The 13,841-nt window shown below is 28.2% G+C and overlaps 1 protein-coding gene and 1 long non-coding RNA gene across 2 annotated transcripts in view; one reads left to right on the top strand and one right to left on the bottom strand.

Annotated features, from left to right (window-relative positions):
• LOC129987896 (carnitine O-palmitoyltransferase 1, liver isoform-like) overlaps positions 1-13,841 on the top strand; it is a 104,487-nt gene that overhangs the window by 62,438 nt on the left and 28,208 nt on the right. The window lies entirely within an intron of this gene.
• Positions 4,110-13,798, bottom strand: LOC129987897 (uncharacterized). Its single transcript, XR_008785612.1, has 2 exons — positions 13,663-13,798; positions 4,110-4,336 (listed from the first exon to the last, which is right to left on the bottom strand). It is a non-coding gene; the product is annotated as an uncharacterized LOC129987897 (long non-coding RNA).

The raw sequence follows: 13,841 nt of genomic DNA, 5'->3' as shown, positions 1-13,841 counted from the left end.
ATTTTGTGCAAAATCTGTTTAAAGGAAGTCTGTCTGTTCGAATGTACGTTAGCACGATAATTACGATAAGAAGAGACCTAGATAGGTAAGATTCGATACGCAGATTTAACATCCGTAGTATAGACACCTATAAAATTTTGAGCTAAATCCAACAAAGGATTGACTGTCTGTCGGTCACTTTCAGAAACATTTAAACGCGATAATTCAAAAACGCAATGATTTAAATATATCAAATTTGGTATGGAATTTTGTGATTACAAGTTCAATTTTGTATCAAATCTTTGTTCCAACCGATTGAGACAAAGATGTCTAGATTTTTTGATACTATTAACCGCATGCCAGGGATTAATCGCCAAAAAACTCTCCAAAGATGATATAATGGATTCAATAAAAATGCTAAATTCACACCAAAAATTAATATTTCGTAATTAGCGTACACCAATGCTCATGCAATGCATTCTCTGAGTATTAGAGAGTATGCGAGAAAGTTTCGGTGAGACCGCTACCGCTGGTTGTGAGTTAGTATCTTCCGTAACCAATTATGTCAACAATTCTGGCACAACGGATATGTCTCTGCTAAGTCTTTTTGCGATATAAAGAAAAGAAAACTCGCCTTCTTTTACCCCTTTTACAAGCCTCATTCAAGCTTTGTCAGCTACTGATACTGCCTCCTCAGTTTGTTCAAAAACACTCGGCTCAAATCTAGCTCACTACGCCCAATCCGGAAGATAAATAATGCTCTCGCGGTGTACTTCGCGTATGTAAACCAAACGTGATTTGCATGCTCTTGGAGGCATTACTAGTACAACGAATCGTGTTCATCTTTCGGATGTGCAAATACACACCTTTCAAACCTCGTTTGTTTATCATAACTTCTTTGTGTTGGAATTTTGTTTTCCTCTATTGAAGTAACACTCATTTTGAAGAGAAAAAAAACTGTATTCATAATTTTGAATGGTAATCAGATATCATGACGATATCTACTGATTTTTCTTAAATTAGTGGAGGATAAAATTATTTCATTGTGATTCTTATTCATTTCTAAACACTTTTATGTTTATTTTAGTATTTTAAGCGTGAAAGTGTATAATCAGCTAAGGTCACTTAACATTCATTAAAAGAAATTTAATATAATAATAATTACTAGCCGCCTCTGGCGACCAGTTCGTTCGCCCAGTTTATCGACTTTTTAGGTTGTTAAATGATTAATTTATTATTTGATACGATTGAAAAATATGAATTCAATCGGCATACTGCAAATTAAAAAGTATATATATTATGGAATAAAAAGAGGAAGTGAAAATCCTACTACTGAATTAATGACTGGTACAAACACACGATTGAATATTTTTATGCATAATTTGAATTCCTTCATAGCATTTAAAAATATTTTGTAAGATAATGTATCAAACTGAATTAAAAATAATATTTCTTTTAAAGAAGAAAGCGTGCAGAAATGAAACTGATATCATTAAAAAGATAATTTTTTAAGCCTTAATATCATTTTTGTAAGATAATTGTTTTAGAAAATATGAATATTAATTCATATTTTCCACAGGGAAATCATAACGATACGACTAGATTTAAAATTAATGTAAGGCAGCCAAAATTGAAATAATTTTGTGATAATTTGTCGCCATTTTTTTTTTCAGTCTTTAAAAGTCATTTATTACCATTCTGGTATCCATCCAGAATAATAGTTTTAAGCGAGTTTCTAGACGATTGGCACGATTTTGATGTACTTGTAAAGAAACTGTTAATTATTCCGAAACCTAACCACGGTTACTTACCCGAGATAGTTAAGCCTATTTTTGAGCACCATTAAACTCTTTGTTCGAAGTCTATTTCTTTATTCCATTTATATCTTCTTTCCTCTAACTGAACATACTTTTTGGTGAGATGGCGAACCATCTCTAGAATATTTCTAATAATATTTTGTAATTCCATTAATAGTTGGGCGAAGTGTTGGATGTAATGCACTTGTAGAAATATTCAATGAATGAAGCAATTTGAAATTCATATGATGATTTGTTGATATTTGAATGTTGCCAATTTATAATAAGTAATAAACGCGATTTTTGTGCCACATATGTTAGCTTTATATATATAGAGAGACTTTTAATTATCAGAACCATTAAATATTAAAAATATTTTTTTACAAGAATTTTCTGCAGAATCGAAAGTTTAAGCATAATTTTCAAATAAAGAGCTCATTTTATATAGATGAACCAATAGCTTATTGTCAATATATATTTTTAACAGTATACTGCAAGAAATCATATTTTCGAATAAGTTTAAAACATTGTTACAACTTTCATCTAAGTATATAAGCGATATCTCCCTTCAAGTGTTTTAAGTACGAATATTTAAATAATAATGCATAATTAATAGGCTATTAGTCGCATAATATTTCCTGGAAGAATACTATTATTAACAAATCTCTACATTTCCCACAAACAAGTCGTAATTTATTCATTCAATTACAGTCAGTGCAAACGATGACCTTGCTTTAATTTTAGAAAGTTCATGTTCAAAAACTATGAAACATTAAATGAGTAAATAAGCAAATTGCAAAAAAAAAAAAAAAAAAAAGAAGAAGAAGAAAAGAAAAAAAGAAAAGAAAAGAAAAACTGTGTACATTTTTTTGGTGTATCCTGTATTGGAAATTAGCTACTAATTTTCTTTCTTGCATGATAAGAGACGATTTATCTTCCTGTGAATTCAAGAGAGCAGCGGGTTTTCCTTGACATAAGACGTAAACTCGCTTGCGGTTTTGCTCGGATAGCAAACCAGAATGTCAAGTTCCTTTAAGTTTGTTTATTTTTGAAATGTATAACTAATTATTCCTTTGAGAAACTCACTTCATGCATAAGGTTGAAAAAATTCTCATATATAGTATTACTCTTGTTTTACACTTAAAAAATTACAAGCGACGTTTTTATGCTAAAAAATACAAGGAAGTCAGGGCACAACATTTTCAATTTTTTTATTAACTAGAGTATTATATTAACCGATTTGTGTTCTATCTTCTTTTTCATTTATATACTTAACATACTCACTTACATGCTTTCACTTAATCGCCATACAAGTACAAGAACTCTGGAAAAAATAAAGAGGAAAAAAAAAAAAAAAAAAAAAATCAACAAACATTTTTCCTTGATACACAAAACGATTTTAAAAACAATTTGCCGACAAGATTTAGCTATTATTTCACTCTAACTACTATTAGCTATTATTTCCTTATTACACAAAATTATTTTAAAAACAATTTGCGATCAAGATTTAACTATTATTTCGCTTTTTACAATCAGATTCTTATGATCAATAAGATTCTCAAAAATACTGAATAAGAATTCAAAGTGTTTTTTTAAGTAAAAAGAAAATTGTTTCCTCATAACAAATATTTGATAAATATATTATAAAATAAAAAAATGAAACTGAAGAACTGACAATAAGGAAGAATATGAATTTATTATAAAATTCTTTGGAAGAAACCAACAGATGTCTGCCCGAATATGTTGTTAATAAATGATTAAATTTTATTTCAAGGAGAAATACTTTAATTTAAAATTAAATTTTATCTTTAATTTAAAATTAAATTTTATAATAAAAATAAAAATTATTATTTTTATATTTATTTATGTAATAAGGGAAATATCATCTTAAGTATAATTTTGTAAATAACGTCTGGCTTTTTTATTTTCATTGTTTGTGATTATTTGTTTCGTAATTATCGTTTGTTGGTTGTATAAATAGCTTCTGCAGTTCTAATAACAGATTCTAATCTATGTTTCTAACTAAAGAAAAAAATTAATTAGTTTATCTTATAAAGATGGATAAGAACTTACATCTCCTTTTTTTCCCTTTCCTTTTCAACTAATTAGATAGAATATTCGAACAGACTATTTGAACATTTTTTAGAATATTAATTATTATGTTTGTATTGAAAGAACCTATCAGATGGCTGACTATGTCATTTTTTTAAAACTGACATTTGTAATGTTATTGTGATGTTATGTAAATGCAATAAAATACGAGTTTCATTAAAATTGTAGAAATAAAGTCATTGACATTATTTATCAAATAATTATAATAAAAACACTGTCATAATAATTATTAGATTAATTTACTAATAACTATATCCAAAGTAGGTTGCTAATAATCCAAAGTAAACTAATCTAGTGCTAATAACATTTAGCAAAGCGGTCAGGACTTTCTCTACGACAAAGAAATAGATTTGATTAATAGCACGTTGAAATCCACCCTCTTGCTTGTTTGACAGCACCCTCTGAGCTCTACAGCTAATGAAAAAAATGTGAATCCGGTTCCTGGTGACCTGCAAGAGAGTAAAATAAATGAGACTTTTAAAAAATTGATCTAAACTAGAGCAGGGCGAGGAAATGTTGAATTGACCCGAGAACTGTTCCATCCGTTAAGAAAAAGGTATCTTCATTTTGTAAGCAATATAAAATTCTTGAAAAATTAAAAGGAAATATATTTAAAAAATCTAATACTTAAATAAGAGATTAGCCCCTGTTCGCTCAGGAGAAAAAACAAAACTTTAAAATGAAAACTTCTGAACAAAATATAAGAGAAATAAAAAAGCATATTGAAACAACCAATTTAAAATAAATCATGTGGAACAAAAATGAAAAATTCATTAATTTGTGAACAAATAGTAACGAAAGTTGTTTGAAGTGGAAAATGCGTTCTACATATGTTTATTTTCCATAGAGACAAAAAATATACGGGTTTGTTAAGGACACAGCCAACTCCAGAGTTTTTTCTTTTCTCTAAGAATTTGTAAATACATAGAATATTTATCTGCTTAAATTCATTGTAGAGAAGAAAGGAAAGAAAGAAAAATAAAATATTAAAATTTATACCCAAAATTTTCTGACCAAAATTCTTCAAACACATTTTAAATCGAACTGTATACTTTTTATTCTATTTTGTGCCAAAGATCCAAATACAAAAAACAAATTTTATCTTCTAGAATTTGAAATGTAAAGGAGAAAGCAGTATAATCCTAAAAGAACTGAATATCAAATTTTGTTGAATTTACCTGTTTTAATCTTCTCTGAATTCATCCCTTCGTCGCTTTTAAAAAATTTAATTACTTCTGTCTGTCTGAGAAAACAGAATTAGTAAGCCTATTGAAATTTGGTGTAGTATTTTCAAACGAAAATTGCAGATTTCTCTTAAAATTCGAGCAAAATCTATCAAGAAATTACAAAGAGGATAATTGAATCGTGTTCATGCGATGAAATAGAATAAATGAAATATATAACAACAACAAATTGAAATATGCAGATGAAATTTAATTTATGGCTTTTATTACTATAATTGTAGAATAGTATGGAATTTGGGCTGAAGCTGTCAAATGATTGGCTGCCTTTCAAAATGTTGTATACGGATAAGATAATTCAAAACTCCAATAACATAGATGAGTGGAATTTAGTATATAATCTTTTCTAACAATTAGTCCACGATATTGCTTATAAACCATAAATCTGTTTCTAATACTGTATCAACTCCATCAGCAGGCAGACAGTATTTTTGTTTTATTGTGTGTATATGAGCGCGAAAACTGATAAGCACAAGAAATAAAATTAACGAAATTTACTATATAGTTTTAATACAAATAGTATAGATCTACATGAACATTTACACTAAATCAGTGAATGTGAGGAGGTTCAAAATATTTGTTCAATTCTCCTCATTTCTTAAATAATGAATTCCTAAATGATTCTCTTCATTCGCTGCATTTAGGAATTCTTCCGGGATTCCAGGCCGGGAAAACCTGGTTGGTAGGGCGTTGGACTCGCATTCCTTAGGTTGTGAGTTCGAACCCCGCAAGCCGAAGACTCTCAGTGTGTGTGGTGGCTGGTGCACGTATAAATCTGTCGGGGTCACAAAGTCCTTCGTGTCGAGAGTAAGACCAGTAAGAATACTATTACCGGTTATAAAAGTTTTTCTGTAAAACGTTACGTTTTCGTTATAACGATAGAAACTATATGTATATGATATACTCCCATGCATTTGAACTAAACATAATTCTTTATATTTGCCTGAAAGTGAGAAAATCAAAAGTTTTTCTGTATATTTCACGAAAAATTTAATTTACCTACATTTCTAACAGCATACTTATGTTCGTATCTTTTCTGCAACTTTCTAGAATACGTTTCTTTTATTTACTGATACCTTATACCCTATCTTTCCTCGATTCTATTGATAAAATTCTCATTCCATCGTACTGTTTGTACACAAGAGAAGAAACCAGTTTCAGGCATTCTGTGCTCCAGTTATTAATATCAAATATTTTATTAGGAATTCTTGAACTGAAACAAGTATTCCCTATTTCATTGCACGACGCATCTGGTTTTTATATAAATAAATGTTGAAGAACCATAAAAGACAGGTGAGTGATAAATCATATTCCAAAACGATGCATGATTTTGATCAATTTGTATCGCATGCTTTTGTAAAAAAGCACATGCCTTTTCAGTGCTAATTCAATGGGATAGAGATTTTTTTATTGCTTTGGTGTTTGAAAATTACTCAATTTTTATCACTTTCAAACAAATATAAAGAACTATGATTAATTCAAATGTATGCCAGTATATCATATAGATACAATTTCTGTAATAATAATGCTCACGTGACGGTTTAAAAAAAAACGGAGAACAAAGTGTGTATACCTTTTGTATCGAAAATTTGCTTACTCAATTTTTTAAATTTAATTTACTTAACTTTTTTTTACTTAAATTTTGTGACAACTGTCCATTTCCATTCAAATAACAATTTGAATATAAATATTGCCTCCATGATAATTTAGAAAAAACAAACACGGATTAGCGCAATTTTACGGCTTACTGTGCTAAAATTGCTTGTGGTAATTTTAAATTTAATGCCACCACTGTTGCATTAAAAGCTGCCACGTGATGTAATTATTCACAGTTAAATATCCCTCTTTTTAATAACATTAAGCAATTAATTAATGCCGACTGACTGATTGACTTAGAATAATTTCCTATTTTGAAACTATCCAAAAAGTATTACAAATGCTCAGTGGAGCATTTCGGCATTTCGCTACCTTACGTAATGCACATCAGAAAGCCTTTCTTCTCACAAATAATAAAATTACTTTCCCCTTTTTAAATTAATCAACATATTAATGACTTATTTTAGTTACTTATTTAATTTTAATAACTTTGAGAAAAACTATTTTTATTTCTTGATTCTTAAATTATTTATTTAAAAATAAAGTAATACAATTCTTGAAAAATTAGCAATAATTATTAGTTAGTGATTTCTTTAATACCAAACAAAAGTATTTAATTTTTATGGAAGATTATAACAGATAATAACTTTGAAACAATTATAACATTAAAAATTATCATTTTACAAATCCCGTCAAGTAAAATAACAATAACTAATATTTCAGTACATTTAAAAAATAATTATTTATATAATTTACTTATTATAATAATAATTTATTTATATAAATATTAATAATAATTCAATGCAAGCACATAATATAACCATTATATTTTATAATTCATAAAATGTGTACTTTTTGCAAATTTAATTATGTGATAATTAGGTTAAAACATTATTTTTATGGAACATTATTTTATCTGCGCCCCTCTCCCTTTAATGAAGTAGTCATAGGCAACTGCCTATGCGGAAATCCGCCTCTGCAGATGTCTGTCTAACCTTAGTATTTACAAAGCATGTTTTATGTTAATATTAACATTAAATCATCTTTATGCTATTGCTAATATAAGATATACTTGTTTTAATATTAAAATAAAACATAAACCGGTTATGTGTGCATAATATTTATTGCAATAAAAATGATACAGAGCTTATTCAGCATAGACAAGCATAGCTAAAGCTTACAAATTTTTAGATCTTCGACCTGGGACACTATATAACTTACATGTGAAGCTCAGAATATTAAATTAGTATAGAAGTAGCAGGTATTGGAATAAAACTTACCAAAAATGTAAATAAATAAATAAATTCAGAAACAATGTTATAGATAATTATTCAAATTGTTTTAAAAAATGCAGGAATGGAGAAAAAAGAAGTATAAATAATTTTTTGGTATTATTTCTGACTGATGATTCTACTGAATGTTTGTGCCAGTTATAAAAGGGAATATTTTGGAGACAGATGTTTTTTTTTTTTTAAATTAAAAAAAAGATTTTCAAAGACTTTTTAATTTGACTAATTCCCCATTATACCAAGTAAACTTTTCTTTAATTCTAATTTACCCTCTTTATAATTATTTGTTAATAAGTAACCAATCCAGAAAACATTTAATCCAAATTCTGAACATTCTGAACAATTTATCAAACCTGGGCCAAAATTAGGTCTGTACCGAAAATAAAAAAAATGTCTCATTACTTACTTAAACTCGTTAATGAACGTGTAACAAAGGAAACGAAGAACAATTCGTCTTTTATTCCCTTTTATATAAAATTAATTATTTTTTTTATTTTTTTAAACATTTTAATCTCTTTTTTTTATATGAACTAAAATAATCCCACCTTATATTTAAAATGAAAAATGTCTCGTCACTTTGAACGTTTGGCAAAAAAGAAGAGGAAAAAGAAAAATTTCCTTTGATTCCTTTTATCTACAATTAACTTTTCAATCTGATATTTTTTTTAAATATTTTAGACTCTCTTTTTTTATATAAGCTAAAATAATCCCAAGTCTATATTTAAAATCAAAAATACATCGTCAATACAAATCGTTTGGTAAAAGAGAGAAAGAATTCACCTTTAATTCGATTTTATTTAAAATTAACTCTTCTGATTTCTTAGATATTTTAATCTCTTTTTTTATATAACAATTCGAGATATAAAATTCCAATTCGTGATAAATCCAGGTCATGTAGTCAAAATTCTAGTAAATAAACAAACTCCTGATAACTTTAATCAAACTCATGCGACTCGTTAATCAACATTCAATGAATGGTATAAAGCATGTACAGAAGTAGTAGATTAAAGACAATCTATTATCCCACTTTTATTTGCAATAAAACTTTAAAATCTTAAGACATTTAAAGAAATACAAGAAATGTTTGTACATGGAATGAAATCATGTTAGATAGTCATTATTTTTTTAATGAATGCTAAAACAAAGAGACACTTCAAAGCTACATTTTCCACCTCATTGCATAAAATAAGAAAATCTCCATTGTTATCTTCCTCAAAGATATATATTTTTTTGTCGGTTAGTTACAATCATTTTGTTTTGAAAAGCTATGTTCACCCTCCAAACGTATACATAATTTTAAATCGTCTGAGTGAATCACAATTGTCTGTCTTAGTTAGATAAAATCATACATTGATTTTTTTTCCATTGTTAGTTGCACGTTAAAAAAGAATAATAATCGGAAACGTTCTACTCCCAATTTTCTTGTGTACTTCTACATAAGAATTCCACTTATAACATGTGATAAAAAGTGATTGCATTATTATTCTTTATAATCAAACTTTTTGAGTTGGTATCCACATAAATACTACAAAAATTTTGGAGAAAACCATTTCTACTGATATTCTAATAGTATTGTTGTTTAAACTCATAATTTTTATTTTTCCGCAGATAATTGTGAAAACTATTATCCTTTTTGAAAAGATTACATCATACTAAAAATATTTTAAACATATCTATTAAATAATGGAAATTTCATTGCCATGCTTTTAATCTTGTCCCATGCTTTAATCCGTTAACCCATACTGTACCTAAATTAGGAGAAAATCAAATACCAAACATGCATTAAAACAAGGATTTTGCAGGGAAAAAAAAAAAAGACGAATTTGCTTTCACTCCTTTTAAATCATTGGAAGGCAAAATTTGTCGGCTTTTCAGATATTTCCAATGCTGCCCTCTCTTCTATGGTATCAAAGTAGGCCTTAAATACTTCATGATGCCATAGAAAATGTACTAAATTACTACCGGGGATTACACTCCACGGATTATTCTATAAGAGGGCAGTGGAGCTTTTTAATGGTTTAATGATGGAAAAGTTGTCGACTTGCCTTTCAGCCTAGAGCTATCAGGCAGTTGCCAAAGACTGCAGCTTAAAGAATTAATAAATCATTAAAACTGAAATTTCCGTTAGTAATATATTTTGTTAAAAAAATTCTTTTACTGCTTTAAGTTTTATTTTTAAACTTCACTTTTATTCCATCCCGGAAGGCATAATTTATATATAAGAAGAGCGTACAAAACCACGACCTTCGTAATACAGGTCGTGACAAAACACGTTCACAGCGCGGCACAAGATCGAAAAGAGAAAATGAGCATAAAAGAGGCAGAAAATATTTTTCCCGAGTTATTTATACTATGAGATTCTGATAAGGATTTCTTTACATATGTCGATTTCAGATAGAGAAATCCAGGTATCTTTTAAAATATTTTGCTTGGCTAGACAATTTTTATACCTTCACTCAGAGCGTGTGAAAACGCAGATTTAAACACTTTTAGAGCTCGCGTTGAATTAATTAAATAAATAAAGGTGGAATGGGATCAGGAAATAAGAGAACATTTTAGAATTAAGTTAATATGGGTTGAATTCAGATAAATTTTAGGAAATAAATTGTTTAAATTAGATTTTAAAATTTCATTCTTTTTGTTTTTGGGCGTGTTTTGTCCGCTCCTCTTGTACATACATTATGCCCCCCGGGATGAAATAAAACGAAGTTAAAAATTCAAAGTGTCCTCGCTCTCTTCAACCACGAAACTGCTTCCAAAAATTATATATTTATATATATGTGGGTAGAAATCATATAAAAGCGAATTTCACTGATTTAAGTCATTGCGTTTGTGATTAATTATAATTAATTATGTGAAAGTACAGACCGAATAACAGTCAGCCGTGTGACGAATTTGGTTCAAAATTTGATAAGTAGCTATATTTTAGATACTAAAGAATACTAAATTTTATCCACCAATGCTCTTTGCGTTTTGTAATGATCGAATTCATTTGTACTCGAATAACCTACCATACAGACTTCCTGTGAATTGGCTTCATTCAAAAATTGATAGATATCTACAAATTTGGTCGTCATTCTATTTACCTAATTTTAGGAATCCAGCTCAAAGCGTTTTTCAGTTACTGTGTCCACAGGCAGTCATAATGGCAAAAGATGTGTTTTTCGAACTCAGGGTGTTTAAAACATGGAAATTCAACATAAGCTAGAGTCCGAACTATTTGACGACTGCTTAGTTTCATTTAGTTATATTAACGTCCCGTTTAAAGCAACACTAGGGCTATTTTGGGACGGACCTCGTAATTTAACCGCGGTCAGATGACGAGGACGACACCTGAGCTGGCACCTCCTCTCCACGCCACACCCCACCAACGGAAGGACGTTTAACCCTGACGTATTTATCGTGCAACTGACCCCCTTACACGGCGGTTCTTCGGTGGAATGGGGTCGCGAACCTGAAACCCTACAGCTCATAAGCCTAGACCTTACCACCAGGCCACCACGGCCCCATTTGACGATTGCAATACTTTCTCTATACTTCGTATACAAAAAAGTAAAAAGCATTCAATGACACCTGTAGGTGTATAAAAAGAAATTTATAATTTGTACATAAAATTTGCAATTATTGAATAATTTTTCATTTTTTAAAAAATTGGTTTCAATATCCTCTATTACTCTCTTAAAAAATATTCAAATTATTATTTTTAAATGAATTTGCATTAGCAGGCTTTTCATGATGCTGCAGAACGTAATTATTCCAAAAAATGAAAAGAAGGAGGAAAGAAATGCTACAAACGCACTCATACATAAAAAGATAATTTTTATACATTCAGCATAACGAAAGATGCATTTATATAAATTCTAAGGTGAAATAAAAGAACGAAGTTAGTTAGGAACACATCAGCATTATTTTTTCCATGAATAAGTAGATATCCTTAAAAACTTTAATTACGAAATCCCTGACACAATCAAGTATTATTATTATCATTGTGTTATACGACTATAGAAATAGAAAAAAAAGTTTCATAAAAAAGTATTAACGAAAATCTATAACTTTCGAATATCTAATCTGTAATTCATATTTATAAATATTATCGAATTTCTTTGCCACGTAGTTATATTACGAATAGAAAAAAAACTTAATTAAAATATTCGATTAACAGATAATTAAATTTAAAAAATTATAAAATGATGTACTATCATTAAGAATTCACAATTTTAAAAAATTAAAAAAATCAAGTAGATAAAAAAAGTGAGTGAAATTTTTTTTTGTAAAATTAAAAAAATAAAATTAATTAAATATTAAAATTAATTAAATATTAAAATTAAACTTAACTAAAATTAAATTTAAATTTAATAAAATAAATTTATTACATTTATTTAATTAAAATAAATTAATAAATTTAAAATTAAATTTAATAAAAATTAAAATTAAAATTAATAAAAATAAAATGATCATCTCGCAAAATGAAAAATATGAATCATTGCTACAAAAAAAAGTAAAATCATTAAAAATAGAAAAATATAACATTCCTTCTTATATTATTGTTCCCCTCTCCTACTTAATATTTTGTTTTTATAATATTCCGTGCAACTAACGAAAAGCGACGTACCAGCTTCAAAATATCTAAATGGTAATCAATGAAAGTGATTAATAAAATTCAGTGCAAACATTGTGCCTTCCAAATTTCGCCTAAGTATTCGGAATTCGATATAAAATGAGAAGCAGGGAAGAACTATTTATAAGAATCGTTGGACAGAAGAGGAAGTCGAATATTATCTCATTTTACGATCTGTTTATCATTTAACGGCAATTTTAGAAAATGCAATAGAATTGAAAGGCATCTTAAAACTCTACATTCGAATGACAGAATTCATTATTCCAACAGTTAACACTTAATATAAAAATCATCCAGTTATTATCGCTTTAGAAAATAGCAAATATATGTTACATTCAATGTATAATATGTTAACGAATAAAATTATTTAAATATATCTATAACTTAATCAGCTAGCTTCACGTAATTAATATTAGTCATCCGTAAAATGAACATTTTCTTTTCTTTTTCCGTCCTTTCTTTCTTTCTTTTTTTTTGAAATAAAAAATATGCAAATTTGACGTGTTAAAAATAAAAGAAAAACATCACGTTCTTGAAAATTGTAAACGAATTCAGAAACAGTCTTATTTTTGGAAGCAAGATTCAAAAATAAGATTAAATTAACATAACTCTCATTTATCTTGTTTTCCAACATAGTATTGACAACTTAATTCTCATAAATTCGAATGGATTATTTTTTCCGAATTAAAGATAGGATTAGAAAGAAAAATTATCGTTTGTTTGTTATTTTCATTCTTTTAAGCTATTGAAATGTGAATTTAAAGATTTTGAAAGTTTAAATTTTCAAGATAAAAATAAAATTATGAGAGTGAAAAATTCGAGAAGCTCTACTCAAGAGGCAGCTTAAATGAACACAATTGAAAGAGAATGTATAATTTAATATAATTTTACATTTCTGTTACATGGCTTAAATCTTCTTAGTAAGAGATATATTAGTATAGAGACATAATCGTTTAATTTTTGAAATCAAATGCTCTAACCTTTAAAAGAAAAAGAAAAAAATGAGAGGTGCCTTTCTCCCCTCTACTTACTTGAAATCTCACGTTTGGGGACTTTCACGTGGTGTGGATATCATCCACTATCAAGTTCAAGTGTAAAGAGAAAACAGGTTTGATGACGCCCGGACGTGCCTCCAAAAATTCCCTTTCTGAGCCAATCAAAGTTCATTTTACAAAAGGGAATGCGATTGCAACACAGCTGTTTATCTTTT

The sequence above is a fragment of the Argiope bruennichi genome, chromosome 10, assembly GCF_947563725.1.
Source record: "Argiope bruennichi chromosome 10, qqArgBrue1.1, whole genome shotgun sequence".
Lineage (NCBI taxonomy): Eukaryota > Metazoa > Arthropoda > Arachnida > Araneae > Araneidae > Argiope > Argiope bruennichi.
The sequence above is the reverse complement of the archived record's forward strand: the minus strand, read 5'-3'. Positions and strand labels throughout refer to the sequence as shown.